A 21,417-nucleotide genomic window follows, 5' to 3' on the forward strand; every position below is an offset into this window, starting at 1 on the left:
TATGACATCCTTTATAATGTCATTAGGTTTAACTGTAGAACTATCAAAAAAATAAACTACAGTAGGGGATTGTCTAATACTAATAATTTTTGAGAGGGTCTTGAGGCATATCTTGTCTTTGAGCCCATGGTCTCCTTTGAGAAACATCTAGTATCTCTCTATTGACATCAATTTATTTCAACTCTATTGGTATCTATTGTAGTTGAGTCTGTAAATTAGCAACCATCTTATACATTCTATTCCTCTTCTTCTCTTGATAATAAGAGCAAAACCCAACTAGCATAGCATCAACTTCTTAATGTTTCCCTCTGGCTTGCATTGTATCCAAATGGGTTTCAACATCATTAATAACATCTTGCTCAAAATAAGATAGAAAATTGATAGATCTATTTTTTATACACCAGCTCCACCAGTCCTTAAGAAATTAGAATTAATTCCTCTTCATTTTTTTACCTTAGTCCTTGAGTAATTCTTGCAGTATCTTTTGATATCTTTCCATGTACTTTGTGTAGTCTCTATAATACCCAACCAAGGGATCCAAAAGAATTAACCTAAAGTTACACTATGTTTGGTAACATTTTCTTTTTTTGAAACATGAAATTTAAACCATTCACATCAAACACATAGTAACGGAAGCAATAATGACAATTCAACTGAAAGTATACATAAACATACATAACAGGTTACATTCCTTAAGGATCCCTTAACATTGAATCACAATTAAATAAACTAATATTAATTCCATCTAAAACCACATCCACATGAAATAATAATGAAAAGTCCAACATTCATAACCATATACTTTTGTTCCAGTTATCCCTTAGTAAAATAGTTTCTAGAATGTTCAATCATCCACTGTACATGTCACAGGGTATGAAAGACATAAAAGAATAAAGTACATCATCATATTCTAATCCATGATGCAAGTGAAATAAAGTAATTGAAACCATATTCCATACATGATACATCATCATAGAGGATATAAACATCCATCATAAAAGATAACCATAAAACATAAACACAACTAACTAAGTGCACAGTTCCTCCCAACCGTAAATAGCATCATTAGACCATCGTGGGCCCTAGCCATCCCTCTGTGCATAACATCCCAAGTCACTGAAGAGATCATCAGTATTATCATAGAAGGAATGTCACTCTTAAAACATACTACATCATATTCAGAAAGAAATCTAACATGCTACAACATATACATAAGAAATCTAATCATGCAAATTAAAACATAAGATAAGTAAATAACAACATCTATCATATGCTAATCATCAATATGAGGATATGTGTCCACCATCATAATCCAAGAACATAATGAAGATAGATGCCATCAAGGAATGCTTCAGCCACGGTTTCTCAAATGGATCTCAAATGGTAAGAGTGAAAAAGCACTACCACCCGACCACGTGGGACCTAAATGGCCCACTCCCACCGTGCTGAGGAGATAATCTCAAGTCCTAAATAGGTTATCAAATCACCTAGCACAAATACTCTCTAAGTCCAAGAATCCTAAAAGTATACTAACTCAAAGGTTCCAACACAATCCGACATCTAATCCCAAAGGTACACAAGACACGTACAAACCTACTATGTAAGCGAGAAAGTGTCATCACATAGATCACACTAGAGTTACCTTGGTAGCCTCCCTATAGGCCCTGACCCCCTAGTGATCCATATGTAGCCAATAGTATCCTCTCATACTGATGAGGCATACTACGAAATGCAAGGTTGCAAACAATCGTTCTCTCTACTCTCATCCTAGTCTATACTAACACTTAAGGCATGGGCGAGAACAAACAATTATCTTATTAGGTTCATTTAAGTTAGTAATAAGTGTAATATTTTTATTTATTAAATAACTTACAATGAGTTACCCTGGTAGCCACTTAGGGCCCCGACCCCCATTACAAGCCACTTCTCGACACTACAAGTAGATAACCTACCCTAGGCTCAAAAATCATAAATTACAAAATCACCACAGTCCTATACAACTAACTGGTAAAATACCAAAATATAATCCACAATAAGAGCATCAAATCTCCATGAGCAACTAAAAAGCATCCGTCGATAGTCATGAGCACAAAAATTCTCTATTGGCAACTGAAGGTATCAATGATAATCACAATATCCATCAGTCTTTAACAAGCAACCAAAAAGGCATCTCAAAGAAAACAATACTGATCGAAGACTCCAAAATGGTAAAGTCATACATGTCACAACATGACATCATCAAGATCAAATAAACACTTCAGTCCCATCAAGGTGACTAGAAAGTAATCTAGATACAACTGATCAATAACTCATAAATGGTTACATAAATCATAGGTTACACAAGAAGACTAGAAACAATATCAATCAGTAAACCACACACACCATAGAGCATGCCATCACCTAACCATGGTTGGGTTTAAAAAGATCAAGATCAAAAGACATCATCATCACATCACAAGTCATAACCCCCAAGCCTCTAGTAGATGTCCTATAACTGGTCAACAATCCAGTCAACCCAAAAACCCAGAACAGATAGCATAGAGAAAACACAAAATGCAAGCACATGTTTTTGGTTTGTTAAAATAACTTAGTTGAAATAAATATAGGGTTATCCGTTTTCATTTATGAGTTAAATATCAAGTGAAAGAATATTGCTAGTCTTCCTTATAACTAACCAGTGTATTAGTTTAAGATTCTTCCCCATGATTTGGTTGAAACAAATCTCTAAGGTGATCCAAGGATTCATTATATGTTATTTTGAAAATGACCTCCATAATGGATCAATTGAAAACTTAATAAAAAGAAAATATAAAATTTTGCCCCCCTTAATGCTATCTAATCTTTATTTAAAAAAAATTAAATTTAATTAATTTTAATTAAATTCGTATTAATAATTAAACAATTTAATTCACTATATTATAGTTAATATTATTAAGATCTTAATTAATAACAATTTATATATATATATATATATATATATTAGAAATGTTATATGCATATACTTTATAATTTATTAAATAAAAATAAATAAAAAATGACAACCTCGTACCATCATTCCCATGAGTTATTTATTAATTGCAGGTGCAGGTTTCGAGGTTTGTACTCGCCCTGCGACTGTGGTCATCGTTCTTTTAAATGGTTGCGTTGTGGCGTGGTTGCCTATTGATGCAGACCTACAATGGTACTACTATCGCAGTACCTATGGCAACAAAGCTACCTGTGTCATGCTTACAAAAAGGGGGCGGGGGTATGGGTTTATCCCTCCCCGCCCTCTATTATATATATTTATTTTTTTAAATTTTTTTTTTTTTTATAAAAATGTTTACAATAGCGATTCTGATTTATATGTAATTTTTAAAAAGAAAATTTTCAATAACGATTTAGTATTATATACACACACACATAGATATATATATATATATATATATAAAGAAAAAAATTCCAAATTTATTTTAAAGGAGCTTATATATATATATCTATATGTATACATACATATATATACATACATATGTATTGTATACATATGTATGTATACATACATATGTATACATATATATACATATATATGTATATATGTCAAGATCAAATCAAATGCATGAATACAACGTATCGCTTTTAGATTCACCTATTTAATTCTTCTAATAGGTTTGTCCATAAGCATTTAAACCCTAGTTTCATAGATTCCAAAGATCTACATATGTGGGGGTTTCTCATATAGAAAATTAAATTTCCATGACAAGATTAAATACAATTGGAACATTCACACATGGAATCCTCAGAAAGCATTCAGAAAACACGAAGAAGACAGGAAGTGGAAGAAGTGAGAATAACATATGCAAAATCACAAGTGTCTACCTAGACACTAATGCTAATTCACTTCTCCTCAGAATTTGTAGAGCAAGCTCCTTCCTTCTCCAATGTTCACTGATCCACACCAACACGCTCCCTGAGCTACTAGGAGTACTTGAATATAAGGAACTCTCAGGAAACACCTAGAATGTCTCTAAAAGAAACCAGAATACAAGATAAGCATTGACAACTAAGCACAAGCCTTTTCCAACCTTCTAGATGAGTCACAAGGTTGTAGACACCATGTGCTTAATTTGTGCACTAACTCCTACATTGTAGACATACTTGCAATCAAGAGGTGTGCTTACTCATAGGTAGACTTATGACTTTTATTTTTAATTCTTTTATTATTAACATTATTATTGTATTATTATTATTATTATTAATTTTAATTTCTTTTACTCAATTAATTTCCCATTTAATTAATAAAAAATAAGATATCAAAATATCATGATATTATATTAATTTTTCCCAAAATAATTAAATTATTAATTAAATCTTTTAATTTTAGACTTAATTAATAGAAAACTCACCAAAGACCTCCAAGATAAAATATGGAAACCCATCATAGAACAATCCATACAAAATTAGTCTAAGGGGTTAAAATCATGAATTACGTCATCTAACACATTCGAAAGGTAAAACATCTCAGATACTTGTCCTACCTTTCTAAGATAATTGGTTTAAGGGTTTAGGATTTGGACTTGAGAATTTATCTCCCTCCTCTTACCATTGAGATAGTGTGATAGGGTATGCTCATCCTTAAAATTCAGGAAAGTTGATACCCAGTACCTACAACTTGCATTAAATCCATGCATATATATATATATATATATATATATATATATATATATATATATGCTAAGCTAAACAAGAAATGGCAGGAAGTGGTGCATCGTCTAGATCCTGACTAACAGGTGACTACGACTCCCTTCCTTAACCAAATCAGAAATGCCATACATAAAGGCAAACAAATACGCACACCATACACATGCAGTATGGGGTAAGTATCCATAAGACAACACACACATATAATAAACCATTTAGCTAAACATCATCAATAACTGAGAATAATGTAATAATCATCATGCATACATGAAATGTATAGTCTAAGTAATCACATCATATATCAGCTGAATATGTAACACATTATCTGATAGTCTCAAAATAGTGCTACTAACCATCAACATAAAATTGTCCTAATAGAGTTTGGTAATGATAGCAACAATATAACTAGAAAAAATGTAAATGAGGGTAGGAACTACATCCAACCCCCCTAGGATTAAGCTTACTCCTACAAGCCTATAAACAAGTAGGGATATATATCTTGTAATCTAGCTGCATCCTCCAATGTAGCTGAAGAGTCATCAGTAGGGTCCCATTGGACCCTTACCTGCTCTATGGTTTGACCCCTCAGGGTCAATTCCCACTACTCCAGAATATGAACTGGCTGCAAAGCTAGCTGCCCATCCTCTACTTGCAATCCATTTCAATCAAGAACATGTACAACATCAAGGATATACTGCCTAAGTACTAAAACATGGAAAACATCATGAATGCAATCTAGGCTAGGCGATAAAGCAAGGTGATAAGCAACTGGGCCAATCCTCTCAAGAATCTCGAATGGTCCCACAAAGCGAGGTGCTAGCTTCGAACCCTTTCCATATCAAATCAAAATCTTCTATGGATGCACTCTCAAGAATACCTTATCTTCGACAACAAACTACTTTTCTATCCTATATGCATTAGCATATTTTTTCTGCCTATCCTATGCCATAGTCAAGTGCTCACGGATACACACTACTTGTTGCTCCATATCATGAAGCATCTCAAGAACCAATAGGATGAAATCCTCAAGACTATCCCAACTCAAGGGTGTATGACAAAGAAATCCATATAAAGCCTAGAATGGTGTCATGCCAATAGAATTGTGATACCCATTGTTGTAAGCAAACTCCACTAGGTAAAGATAGTCCTCCCAATGTGTCTACCCATCCATCACATACATCCTTAACATATCTTCCAGAACCTAATTCACTCTCTTTGTCTGACCATCTATCTTTAGGTGATATGCCAAATTTAAATTCAACTCTACTCCAAGCTCATGCTGCAGCGATGTCCAGAATGCGGATGTGAATACATGATCCCTATCTGAAATGATCTTTCGGGGAATACCATGTAGTCTCACAATGTCATGCATGGAGACATTAGCTATAGAAGCTGCCATGTAGGAAGACCTAATTGGTGAAAAATGTACCACCTTAGTCAATTGATCAATGGTGACCATGATAGCATCATGACGATGAGTAGTCATAGGTAATCCTACTATGAAGTCCATAGAGATGATGTCCCACTTCCATGAAGGAATGAGATTTGGTTGCAAGAGTCCTACCAAATGCTAGTGTTCTGCCTTGACTCTCTGGCACTCAAGACACCTAGCCACGTAATCAGCAATGTCACACTTCATCCTAGACCAATAGAATAAATGTCGCAAATTTGCATGCATCTTCTTGACACTTGGATGTATTGAGTAAGGTGCATAATGGGCCTCTTCTAGAATCAGGGTGCAAAGCTCATCCTATAGCAGCACATAAATCCTTCCTAAATGTCTCAAAAGACCATCTCACTCTAGGACATAGCCAAAAAAATTACCCTCCAAAGGTCTTCCTGAATCTATTTCTCTACACACTTCCTAGTACCAAGAATCTGTAGGAAGTGCCTGAAGAATCTGACTCCTCAAATCAACACTAAGAGTCATAGATGATATCATATGTCTCCTACAACTCAAAGCATTTGCCACCACATTCTCCTTTCCTTGAATTTACTTTACTTCGAAGTCATACTCACATAGAAATTTCATCCATCACCTTTGGTGAGCATTCAAATTAGGCTGAGTGAAAATGTACTGAAGACTATGATGATCACTATGTAGTTTGAATCTATACTCCAACAAGAAATGTCTCCACCTTGTCAAAGCATGAACTGCTTCTGCTAACTCAAGATCATATGTAGGATAATTTAGCTTGTGATCCTTGAGCTTGTGTGATTCATACACAATCACCCATCCATTCTGCATCAAAACCACTCCAATCCCTTCAAGGGAAGCATCTGTACATACCATGAAATCACCTTCTAGATTAGGTACTACTAAGATTGGTGCACTGGTCAAAAGCTCCTTGAGCTTTTGAAATGCTTCCTTACATTTCTCCATCAATATAAACTTCTTTCCTTTCCTCTAAAGGGAAGTGATAGGATGTGCTATTCTAGAGAAGTTTTGGACAAATCTGTGATAATAACTAGCTAGACCCATAAAACTATTAGTCTCTGACACATTAGTCAGTGTAGGCCAATCTACTATTGCCAAGATCTTTGCAGGGTCTATAGAAATACCAACACCTAATATGACATGCCCTAAATACTGAATCTTTGATTTGAAGAATTCACACTTAGCTGCATTGGCATAAAGCTGATTGTCTCTCAAGCACTGTAAAACCAATCACAGGTGTTCCTCATGCTCCTTTTGAGACTTAGAATATATCAATATATCATCAAGGAACACAAGTAAAAATCTATCGAGATAAGATCAAAACACCCCATTCATCAAGCTCATGAAAAGTGATGGAGCATTTATCAGCCCAAAAGGTACCACTGTGAACTCATAGTGCCCATAGCGAGTTTAGAAGGCGGTCTTGTGAATGTCGGTTTCCTTTATGCGAAGCTAATGGTATCTTGACTTAAGGTCAATCTTGGAGAATACTATAGCTCCCTTGATCTGATCAAATAAGTCATCGATCCTTGGTAAAGGATACCTTTTCTTTATTGTCACCTTATTTAGCTATCGATAATCAATACAAAGGTGCAAAGAACCATCTTTCTTTTTCACAAAGAGCATTGGAGCTCCCCATGGTGACACACTAGGTCGAATGCTCCCTTTAGCCAAAAGTTCCTCTAGCTAAAGACACAACTCACCCAATTCCTGTGTAGTCATATGATAAGTAGCTTTAGAGATAGGATCCACTCCTAGAATAAGATCAATGCTGAAATCGATGTCCCTTTTTGAGGGCATCCCTAGAATCTCACTCGAAAAAACATCTACATACTCCTGCAAAATTAGGTGATCTAAAGTCTTTCCCACAGGATCTTCCTCATCAAACTCATTTACCATAACCACAAATATCTAACATCCCTTATGAAAACTCACTTAAATTTCATAGCATAAATCATCCTTAGAGATATAGACCTCGGTATTCCAACAATCTTTACATCATTTCCTTGGTCATCTTGACACATAATAATCTTCTTCCTATAGTCTATTTTGGTTCTATGAGAGCCAAGCCAATCCATTCTTAAAACCACATTGTAGGAACCAAGAGGTATAACCCAAAGGTCAACTATAGTATCAAATCCTCCTATGCTAAGCCTACACTTATGAACTACAGAATCTGTGGAGACCTTAATGCCTAAGGCTAGTTCCACTTGCCAACCATGATCTTGCTTCACCACTTCTAGTTTACACTTAGCAACTCAAGATGGAGAAATAAATGAATCTATAGCACTTGAATCAAACAACACTAAAAGAGGTGTACCTCAAATAGCTCCTGTGATTTCAACCACTGTTCCCTGATGGTCTACCTAATGGTGATCTACTGTTGTAAACACTCTATGAGCTCTACCTACATCTCCAACTATAGGCTCTGATGTTGTTGGCCTAGGAACTAAATACTGAGGTGCTCACTATGGATAGTGAGCTGAAAAATGTCCAACCTACCCATATGTAAAAAATCTTGTACCTCTTCCAGATCCTCTCCATATAGGTGGTGCATTTGATTGCTGGTGGCTATCCCTGCTATCAAAAGATTGACTGCTCTGAGCGAGCTAAGTGTGTTGATTTTTTTTATAGTGTCGAGCATTGCAATTTTTCTTGGAGTTAGAACCTCTGCCACCACCTTGAGCCTGAGGGTATGATCCCTTATGCTATTGTGTCTACTAAGATTGTTGTTGATACCATTTCCACTTAGGAAAAGGAGGCTTCCTATTTCCACCTGAGTTGTGGTTGCCCTTAGATCCTGATGCTGTAGGCACTCCCACAAAACCTCCCTGATGGGGACACAACCCAAGAACAGAATGGACACAACAGAAAAGGGAAATTGTATTAACTAAAAAATAAGCTAGTACATCCAGTACAGAGAAAATAAACTTCAAAACATGCCCTAAGGGCTTACAATAGCATAAATCTGGAGATAATTTCTCCTTTCAGTACGTCCTCTCAAACTCCACTCCGAACTGCCTTTTACAATGCCAAAAATCTCCTTAAATAGACCCCAGAGGGTTAAGGACTAGGAGTACATTCTAGAAAGTGCTAGTAGGCATCCACTGACCAAATAGAAGGTTCCAGAAGCTGCGTTAGAAGTCGACTCAAATCTAGAAGAATCCAAAAATGGTAATCAAACTTTCGGGAGGCATAAATTTTGAACCGTAGCTCCGATTGATGAACCATTTACATTTTTGGAAAGCTCTTGAAGTGCTCTATAGCCCTATGGACAAGCTTTTATTGTACCCCATTTTTTTGGCCCTTTTCAAAGCCATTTAATGCCCCTAACCTAACTTTGAAACATTCTTAGGAGGTCTCCAAAACTCAAAAAATTGCAATAACTTTCAAACCATGGGGCATTTTGACCTGATTCTTTTTTTGGAATGCTCTAAATAACAATTACATTCATCTTGCTAATTCACACCTTCTAGTTTACCAAAATGATGGCCCAATTACATGCTCCTATTTTTTAAGGATTTTCTAACACACTGATAGTGGAACTGTGAGAGTTGGAACCTTTATTTGACTCAAATGGGTATCCAAAAATGAAAACACATGAAACAGAAACTAAGTCTAAGTACATTTTTTGGGTGACACGGGATTGCCCTTATACCTCTGGATGCTCCTGTATCACTCCCTATCCAAGGTTGACACTTTGTTCTACAAGGATGGCTTGTTATATCGCATCCTTGAGGGTTTTAGGCTCAAATACCTTGACACCCCCAATTATACAGTTGTTCAATCCTCTAATAAAGTGATGTGTCAACTAAGCTGAGTTGTGACTGAATCCCAAAAATGACATGAGCTTGTAGAATTTGTGCTCATACTCTGTTACAATCATAGAGTACTATCTGAGGTTATGGAACTCATATGCTCTTTGCTACTTCCATTCCTCTAGTAGGAATCACTCATGAAAACTCTCTAAGAATAGCTCCCAAGTGACACTATTCATATCTATGCCTAGCTTCTTTTCCTCAATTGTCCACCAAGTGGCCCCAAAACTCTCTAGATTGGTAATGGAAAATCTCACTTTAACATTAATGTCAAAGTCCTGCATGGAAAAAATCCTATCAAGGGCAATAAGCTACTATTGGACCACATATCCAGAACCCTACCCATTAAAGGGCTTGACCTTGGATCTCAAAAGGTCCTTCATCTGAGTAGATACAATGGATCTATGTCGATCCCTTCAAGGGCTCCTAGACCTAGATCTATGCACATGTTCTGACTGATGTGCTCTATGCTGATCATGAATAGGAGGTAATCCATTAAGAATGGTCTACATCATCTGTCTCAAGTTAACTCCTCAGACTCAGCTTGGTCTCCTCTAAGGCTCTCTTCCTACTGCTCACTAACATGCTCTCCCCCGCTCTCTTCCTAAGCAGGCCCTCTATGGATAGACTCATGGACATTGATAGCTCTGCCATGTCCATGACCTCTACCACAGCCTCTAATAGAAGACCTCTTCCCAAATACCATCCTACAAAAATATCCAAGATGCAAAATATTGTTACAACCATAATGCATACTACAACATAGCATAAAAGGCACATGCTTTGCAAATAGACTAAGTTCAATTTCAGTTATACCTATGTTTAAGTTTAAGTAAAAATTTTAGTTTGAAAGCTAAGTGTTGTAGTGTGAAACATATGCAAGTAATAGTTTTTAGATTCTGTTTCAGTTCACCTAGTTTCAAGTTTCAGTTTGAAAGAGATACACATAATAGTTCAAGGTCCTTGTTTTGTTCCAAAATATCCAAAGCTCCCAATGTAGAAACTTGGGCTCTGATACCAAATGTAATTCCCTACCAAGGGATCCAAAAGAATTAACCTAAAGTTACACTAAGTTTGGTAGCATTTTTTTTTTGAAACATGAAAGTTAAACCATTCACATCAAACACATAGTAATGGAAGCAATAACAACAATTCAATTGAAAGTATACATAAACATACATAATAGGTTACATTCCTTAAGGACCCCTTAACGTTGAATCACAATTAAATCAAATAATATTAATTCCATCTAAAACCACATCCACATGAAATAATCATGAAAAGTCCAACGTTCTTAACCATATACTTTTGTTCCAATCATCCCTTAGTAAAATAGTTTCTAGAATGCTCAATCATCCATTGTACATGTCATAGGGTATGAAAGACATAAAATAATAAAATACATCATCCTATTTTAATCCATGATGCAAGTGCAATAAAGTAATTGAAACCATATTCCATACATTATACTTCATCATAGAGGATATAAACATCCATCGTAAAAGATAACCATACATCATAAGCACAACTAACTAAGTGTACGGTTCCTCCCAATCATAAATAGTATCATTAGACCATTGTGGACCCTAGCCATCCCTTTGTGGGTAACATCCCAAGTCACCGAAGAGATCATTGGTATTATCATAGTAGGAATGTCACTCCTAAAACATACTACATCATATGCAAAAAGAAATCTAACATGCTACAACATATACATAAGAAATCTAATCATGAAAATTAAAACATAAGATAAGTAAGTAACAACATCTATCATATGCTAATCATCAATATAAGGATACATGTCCACCATCATAATCCAAGAACAGAATGAAGATAGATGCCATCAAAGAATGCTTCAGCCATGGTGTCTCAGATGGATCTCCAATGGTAAGAGTGAAAAAGCGCTACCACCCGACCATGTGGGACCTAAATGGCCCACTCCCACCATGTTGAGGAGATAATCTCAAGTCACAAATAGGTTATCAAATCACATAGCACAAATACTTTCTAAGTCCAAGAATCCTAAAAGTATACTAACTCAAAGGTTCCAATAGAATCTGACATCTAATCCCAAAGGCACACAAGATATAAGCGGGAAAGTGTCATCGCACAAATCACACTAGAGTTACCCTGGTAGTCTCCCTATAGACCCCAGCCCCTTAGTGATCCCTATGTAGCCATTAGTATCCTCTCATACTGATGAGGCATACTACGGAATGCAAGGTCACAACCAAATGTTCTCTCTACTCCCATCCTAGTTTGTACTAGCACTCAAGGCATGGGAAAGAATAAAAAATTATCTTCTTAAGTTCATTTAAGTCAGTATTAAGTGTAATGTTTTCACTTATTAAATAACTTACAATGAGTTACCCCAGAAGCCACTTAGGGCCCCGACCCCCATTGCAAGCCACTTCCTAACACTACAAGTAGATAACCTACCCTAGGCTCATGGAATCATAAATCAAAAAATCACCATAGTCCTATACAAGTGACTAGTAAAATACCAAAAGATAATCCACAATAAGAGAATCAAATTTCCATGAGCAACTGAAAAGTATCCAATGATAATCATGACCACAACGGTTCTCTATTGGCAACTGAAGGTATCAATGATAATCACAATATCCATCGGTCCTCAAAAAGAAACCAAAAAGGAATCTCAAAGCAAATAATATTGATCAAAGACTCCAAAATGGTCAAGTCATACATGTCACAACATGACATCATCAAGATCAAATAAACACTTCAGCCCCATCAAGGTGACTAGAAAGTAATCCAAATACAACTGATTGATAACTCATAAATAGTTACATAAATCACAACTTACACAAGAAGACTAGAAACAATATCAATCAATAAACTAGACACACCATAGAGCATGCCATCACATAACCATGATTGGGTTTAAAAAGATCGAGATCAAAAGACATCATCATGACATCACAAATCATAACCCTCGAACTTCTAGTAGACGTCCTATAACTGGTCAACAATCTAGTCAACCCAAAAACCCAAAATAGATAGCATAGAGAAAACACAAAATGCAAGCACATGTTTTTGGTTCGTTAAAATAACTGAGTTGAATTAAATATGGGGTTCTCTATTTTTGTTTAGGAGTTAAATATCAAGTGAAAGAATATTGCTAGTCTTCCTTATAACTAACCCATGTATTAGTTTATTATTCTTCCCCATAATTTGGTTGAAATAAATCTCTAAGGTGATCCAAGGATTCATTATACGTTATTTTGAAAATGACCTCCATAATGGATCAATTGAAAACTTAATAAATAGAAAATATAAAATTTCCCCCCCCTTAATGCTATCTAATCTTTATTTAAAAACAAATTAAATTTAATTAATTTTAATTAAATTCATGTTAATAATTAAACAATTTAATTCACTATATTATAGTTAATATTATTAAGATCTTAATTAATAACAATATATATATATATATATATATATAAACAAAATTAAATTAGAAATGTTATATGCATATACTTTATAATTTATTAAATAAAAATAAATTAAAAATGACAACCTTGTACCATTGTACCCACAAGTTATTTATTTAATTGCAAATGCAGGTTTTGAGGTCTGTACCCACCCTGCGAGCATACCTTCCCTGCGACTGTGGTCACCGTTCCTTTAAATGGTTGCATCATGGCATGGCTACCTGCTAACGCAGGCCTATGACGATACTGTTGTTGCAGTGCCTGGGGCAATAGAGCCACCGATGTCACACTTACAGAAAGGGGGTGGGGGTACAGGTTCATCCCTCCCCACCCTCTATTATATATATATATATATATATATATATATATATATATATATATATATATATATATATATATATATATATATATATATATATATTTTTTTTTTTTTTTTAATTTTATATGTATATATATATGTATATATATATATACATATATGTATATATGTCAGGATCAAATCAAAGGCATGAATACAATGTATCCCTTTTAGATTCACCTATTTAATTCTTCTAATAGGTTTGTCCATAAGCATTTAAACCCTAGTTCCATAGATTCCTCAGATCTACGCATGTGGGGGTTTCTCATTCAAAAAATTAAATTTCCATGACAAGATTAAATACAACTGGAACATGCACACATGGAATCCTCAGAAAGCATTCAGAAAACACGAAGAAGACAAGAAGTGGAAGAAGCAAAAATAACATATGCAAAATCACAAGTGTCTACCTAGACACTGATGCTAATTCACTTCTCCTCAGAATTTGTAGAGCAAGCTCTTTCCTTCTCCAATATTCGCATATCCACACCAACATGCTCCCCCAGCTACTAGGAGTGCCTGAATCTAAGGAACTCTTAGGAAACACCTAGAATGTCTCTAGAAGCAACCAGAATACAAGATAAGTGCTGACAACTAAGCACGAGCCTTTTCCAACCTTCTAGATGGGTCATAAGGTTGTAGACACCATGTGCTTAATTTGTTCGCTAACTCCTGCGTTGTAGACATACGTGCAATCAAGAGGTGTGCTTACTCCTAGGTAGACTTATGACTTTTATTTTTAATTCTTTTATTATTAACATTATTATTTATTTATTATTTTATTATTATTTTTATTATTATTATTAATTTTAATTTCTTTTATTTAATTCTTTTACTCAATTAATTTCCCATTTAATTAATAAAAAACAAGATATCGAAATATCATGATATTATATTAATTTTCCCCCAAATAATTAAATCTTTTAATTTTAGACTTAATTAATAGAAAATTCATTAATGACATCCAAGATAAAATATCATCATAGAAAAATCCATACAAAATTATTCTAAGGGGTTAAAATCATGAATTACGTCATCCGACGCATTCAGAAGGTAAAACATATCAGATACTTGCCCTACCTTTCTAGGACAATTGATTTAAGGGTTTAGGATTTGGACTTGAGAATTTATCTCCCTTCTCATACCATTGAGATAGTGCGATAGGGTGCACTCATCCTAGCAATTCAGGAAAGTCGATACCCAGTACCTACAACCTACATTAAATCCATGCATGTACATACATACATACATACATATATATATCTATGTGTGTGTGTGTGTGTGTGTGTGTGTGTGTGTGTGTGTGTGTAAACAAGCAATGGCAAGAAGTGGTGCATCGTGTAGATCCTGACTAGCAAGTGACTATGACTCCCTTCCTTAATCACATTAGAAATGCCATACATAAAGGAAAAGGAACACACCCACCATATGTATGCAGTATGGGGTAAGTATCCATAAGAATACACACATATAATAATCCATTTAGCTAAAAATCATCAATAACTAAGAATAATGTAATAATTATCATGCATACATGAAATGTATAATCTAAGTAATCACATCATATATTAGTTGAATATGTAACACATTATCTGATAGTCTCAAAATAGTGCTACTAACCATCAACATAAAACTATCCTAATAGAGTTTGGCAATGATAGCAACAATGTAACTAGAAAAAATGTAAACGAGGGTAGGCACTACAGTATCTCCTCCAACCATAAGGTCTAGTTTTTGAACAAGTTTCCTCTATACACTTTAAGAAAAGATACTTCTAAGATGACTCATTCAACTAGTGTTCATTATTCCTTTTCAAATTATAGAGGAATCTTGAAACATAATCTTCAAGAGTCTCATCCTCCTTTTGTTTCATCTTAAATATATCATCTCCTCCCATACTAATGTTACAACATCCTAAGGTTTTTGGAGATCCTACTCATCCTTGTTCATTTTGGATGAGACTATCGAGTTATAGTTGTTACCAAGCCTTAGTAGTGACTGAGCTACAATTACTACTATGTGATTTAGTGTTCACAAAGTTCCAACTAAGTCACAATTCATGTCAAGTTCTACCATTAACCAAGTAGTGAGTTTTCTAGGTTAGTCAATAGCCATTTTTGATTCAGTTCCTTCTTTGATCGAATTGTCTATGATTAGTTTCTAGGTTGAGCTGACCTTTGCATTTATTTTGATTATGTGTATTTAATACTTATTTCAAGCCAACTTGTGGCTTGGATATGTATTTAATGCAGGGGTAGATTTAATTTGTAGCTTTCTAGGCTAGCTTGTGACTTAGGTAGGTATAATTAAGGGGGTCTTGTAGAGTCTTAAGTTATAATCATCTAGCTTGGAGAAGATGATAAAGTAGAGGAGTGAAGTTTGAGAAGAGCTAGTACCCAAGGCTTAGGAAATAAGGAGATTTCTTCGTGGCTTGTGAGCACAAGTTTAGATCTTGCTGGAGGTTTCTACTAGACTATGGATCTAGAATACCTAGGGTTTGGATTAGATCTTGATGTATCTTGTAGAATTATTAAATACTTTGTATTTTTCTATTATCGGGAAGGCCTTATAACCTAGCATATTGCATGTAATCAACTATTCAATGAACAAAGAGTTATATTTGGTATCAGATCTTGTATATTTTGTTGTGTGTCCACTGTGTGGCTATTTACTAGGGGCTAGGACATCTCCTTTGGGTAGGAGAAGAGGATATGAGAATATCTTTATCTAGTTGGTGATTTGTTGTAGAGGGTTTTTTAAAATCTTAGAAGATTCCTCCAAGAAGATTGGACTCTAGGGAAATTGATGATCTCTAGGATCTTAGAGAAGGTTCAAGTAGATTTTAGATATAAAATGGAGGAGGTTAAAGAAAATTTCAGATCAGAGATAACACTAATGAAGAGTGATATGATTTTTGATATCATAAGCATTATAAGTGGTGTATGTCAGCATGTGAGTACTAAAGGTGGTTATGAGGAAGATTCTCATGAAGACTTCAAGGTTGCTAGATTGATTGGTGAGGACATAAAAAATCATGTGGAGAGACCTATGGGAGATAGGGCTAGTCAATTTTTTAGATTTGGATCTTAGTTGAAGTTGAAGTATAAGATGATGTTTCTAATTTCTTAGCTACTTTGAATCTTGAGGATCTAATTGATTGAATTGGAAAATTAGAAGACTACTTTGAGTTAGAGGATATTTGATATTGGATATCTACTCATAGTAAGGTTGGTACTATAGACACCTAAAAACCTTTAGAAAATAAAGTATTCTTATTTTCTGAAAAATTCCTGATGACATCATCATTTATTAATTAATTTATTTATTTATTTATTTATTTATTTTTATGCCATTAAATCCCTTTATCTTAATTTAAAATATTTAATTAAGGAATCCCTCCCAAAAATGTTTAAATCTTATTTAAACATTATTTCCTTATTTCTTAATTATTTAATTAATAAATTGACCAAAAAACCCAAAATAAATAAAAAAATTATTTTTTGCCCAAAACTTGGCCAATTTCCTTAAGACCACTAACCTCTTCCAAAATCTTCTAACCCTTCTTTAATTTTGATTAAAGGCTAATCCCATAATTTCCTACCCCTAATCCCAACTCAAAATATTTAATTAAGATTAAATATTAATCCTCATGTTTATTAAAAAAGTTTTAATAAATATCTCCTCAACCCAGACCCTTGAAATAAATAAAACTTTATTTATTTCCTAAAAATCTAATTTATCCTCATCCTAAGAAGTTCTAGACTCTTCTAGAAAGTCTTCATCCTCATCCTAGGAAATTCTAGACTATTCTAGAAAGTCTTTATCCTCATCCAAAGTCTAGACTCTTCTAAAAGATGTCTTTAAACCTAATCCTAATCCCCTCCTAACCTTGTCACATTCTCTAAACATGGGTTAAAACTTACTAACCCAAGCCAAAGTTAACAAATATCTCCTCCTTCACCCACCCTCATTAAATGCCATCCACTTGCCTATCCCTAAGCTAATCCTAAATCATCCTAATCCATCCTCTAATCATTTGCACAATCCTAAGAAAGCTTAAAACCTTCCTAATCAAGCCCAAGTCAAAATTCTTCTCATCTCCTTCAAAATATCCCAACCATAAAACTTTATGAAGCCCACTAGGCCATAAATGACTCTTCCAAGCCCTTTTATTGCTCTTACAAGCCATTATGAGGGTCTTTATGAAGATTTTATCCCTTGAGCCTCCTTTGTTGACTCATCCTTCCCCTTTCCTCCATCCTCTCACCCTATGACATGTGTCACTCTCTGATTGGCTGTAAGGAAGCACAATCCATGTGCTCTCTTCTCATGTAATATGAGCCCTCCATGAGCTTTTTCCCATCCTTGCATCTTAGCCCTCAATCCCTCAAGCCTCTTGCCTATAAATTGGATCCTTCCCCTTTGCAAAATAACACAATCAATGAAGTAAAGTCATAATGCCATTTTAAGAAGCCATTTTACATCAAAACCATACACTCACACCCAAATTCCAACTCCATTTGAAGCCCTTTTTGAAGCATAAGCTTGAGCATACATCCTATCTATTTAGACAAAGCCACTCAACAAGAGAGCTTCTCATTGAGAGAGTCCATTAATGGCTCATATTCTCAATTGAGAGTTCATCTTAGTCCATGTTGAAGTTTATGAATTTTGTTTAGTTTGTAGAAGCTTTATTTAAATTTGGTTTCTATTAGCATACTAACATTGCTCATATACATTTTGGCATGCCCGGTGGGACCCTGCATGGGTCATCTTCATTAGCTTTTTTAGTAAAGTTTTGTATGTCATTTGCTAATTTTGGCTAATTTTGCTTGTTTTTGTGATTGGTAGGATTGTATAAATTGGTTTTGTAGGTCCACATGAGCATAAATAAGACAAATGAACTCATAGTCTATCTCATAGTGTTTGCAGATTTTTCAAGCTTATAGGTGAACAAAGCACTTGGAATTCTTCTTCCTCTTCTTGTCTATATTTTTCTTATTCCATCTACTTCTTCTTCTTCTTCTTGTGGGAGATCTTGGCCATTTTTATTTTTTAAAGAAGCAAAATCATACACACTTCTTTTTAGTGCTTAAAATGAACCCCCAAATCATACTTAAATCCATTAAAAATTAAAAATTTGCAAAAAAAAAAAAAAAAGCCTTTTAACAAGTGAAACTAAACCAATCCAATCATTTGCATCCTTGCAACATCAAGGTTTTAGATGCATTCATGCAAAGTTAGGAACACTTCATTTTTGGAAATTTAAAAAGAACTCCAAGTTTCCATTTCAAAAGGTTCAAAATCAACACTAAGTGCACACTAAAATATAAATCAAACTCAAAGCATCAATGAAGGATAAAATGAACCTCATTTGCAAATATTTTAAAGTTCTTTTAAAGATCTCATGAAAACTAAGAGTCCTAAATGGTTGCCAAAATTTTCCTAAAAGCTTTGTTATTTGTTCCAAACAAATGTCTTGTTGCAAAATTTTGAATGTTTCTTAGGTTTTTCATGCATCAAAACAATCTAGGAATATCATTTTTGGGCTTAAAACATGCAAACTAGAACACAAAATCTTGAATCAAAAGCAAAGTCCGAAGAGTCATTTTCACTTTTGAGTCCAAAACAATCTTGAATGATCTAAGGTTAAAACAAAGCACTTCAAAGTTCTTAAAACAACACATAAAATCTCAATCTTGAATTCTCAAAGGAAAAAACTTGAATGTTTAATCACTTGTCTTTGAATGCATGTTGCTAAAATCACTCTTGAGTGCCATGGATTAAAATCAAGTTTGTTTTTTTTTATGAATGCATGATTAAAACAACAAATCCAATCTTGAATGCCATAGATCAAATAATCATCTTTTGGGGCATAAAAAGAATCCACATTTTTGAAATCTTCTAAGTTATAAAAACTAATAAAGACACTTTGAGTGATTTTTTAGTTGGACTCACCCTCTTTAATCACCCATCAATATAACCATTGGTTGCAATCTCAGCGCCATCTATGGGGATGGGTCCACCTAAGAGGGTGTTAAGTGCTCCATAAAGATCAAACTCCACTTACTTGGGTCTTTAGTGGTTTTTCTAAGTTAGAAAATTCCTTGAATGTGCATTAATCTTGCTCACACTTCATTTGGGCATAAAAATTGGACAAATCTTGACGTGGAGGGCCTCCGGGTGCGCGCTTGGCAATTGAGTTTCACACATCTTTGTTTTGGGCTTAAAAAAAACTCACACTCAATCTTGAATGCCTAACAATCAATGAACATTGCATGGTTTGGATGCAGTTTCAATGATGCTCGCATTTCTTATGTTGACGATCTCTCAACTTTCATTATGTTGACGATGCTGTCAAATTGGAATGAACATTGTATGCCATAATAACAAGTGTCTTCAATCATAGCTTACAAAATCTAAATCATCAATTGGAATAAATGCGTGTCTTTAAAAGCCCAAGATCATGTATGTGGTCTTGTTTTACACTTTTTAGGAGGCCTGCTTGGGGATTTCATCACCCCTTGGGATGACCTCAACTCCAGCGTTTCGATAGAGTATAAAAATTGGGAGGTGAATCCAAAGACACCTCTCTTGGAATCAAGATTTTGTCACTTGGGCTAAGCCTTAAGGAACTTTATACCCTTGAGAAGTGAAAGAGGAGAAGTGGGTTACCGCTCCTCTCAGCTATGTGACATCTTTTTGGTTTCATCTACGAATTTGGGCCTCACATACCTTGCGTATATCGAAGACTCCCTAGCTATAACAAATTTCATCCTTGTACAAAGCTTCCTAGGATGTTGGTGTGTTTGAAATGCTTGCTCCAAAATTTTGTCTATTTGTTTGTTCATAGCTTTTAAATGAATGTTTGCCAACTTTTGTCAAAATCTCAAAAAAGTAGAAATCTCCCAACTCAAGGCATACTTAGCGTAGTCACTACATCAAAAAATCATCCAAGCTCCCCCGCTACAACCGAATCTATCTAGTTCCTTGCTTTAGAAAAATCCCAAATCCAAAGTCCATCCAAATCATCTCCCCAACTAGCTAGCAACCCAATCCAAAATCACTCGCAAGTCTTTAGAGAGTTGTTGTCATTCTGCTAGAATTTTCTATCCAATCAATCCAACCAATCCACCAGCCTCACGAAGGTTATCCCTTTGACAGAGCTTTGTCTAGGGTAATCTAGATTTGCCACTTGTTATCCCTCATCACCTTGAGCTAAGGTTGGGATCCACAAGTTGTCAATCTCGTGTCATGCCCATAGAATCATTAGTCTATCCTTAAGTTGACACAATCTCCACCAATCCAGCACATAGGAAAGAAAAACTCTCACTTTTTGACAGCATGCCCTTGAAGTCTTCCATCCACAGGAAAGCCAAAAATATCCAGCCAATCCTCCTTAGGTCTGTCATACAGCTTTGACTCTCCCCAGGAAATCCTTCATTGGCCAATCCAAAATCTGCGCTCAATCCAAATCTAACCATGAGCTTTCGTGTTCATCCATATGCAAGACCCCATCCCCATCCGACTCATCATCAAAACATGAAATCCTAAACCTATCATGATGTGTTCAGTCGTATTGTCCTTGCTCCCACCACCTCCTATTCCAATGATGATGAAAATCTTGTTGACTATGATGGGTATATTGAAAGCCTTAGAAACATTCCTGCA

General features: G+C 35.0%; 1 pseudogene; it reads right to left on the reverse strand.

Annotated features, from left to right (window-relative positions):
• LOC149577018 (heterogeneous nuclear ribonucleoprotein 1-like) overlaps nucleotides 1-21,417 on the reverse strand; it is a 187,101-nt pseudogene that overhangs the window by 25,306 nt on the left and 140,378 nt on the right.

This window comes from Cupressus sempervirens, chromosome 1 (assembly GCF_028749045.1).
Source record: "Cupressus sempervirens isolate cs-2001-9-10 chromosome 1, ASM2874904v1, whole genome shotgun sequence".
Taxonomy (NCBI): domain Eukaryota; kingdom Viridiplantae; phylum Streptophyta; class Pinopsida; order Cupressales; family Cupressaceae; genus Cupressus; species Cupressus sempervirens.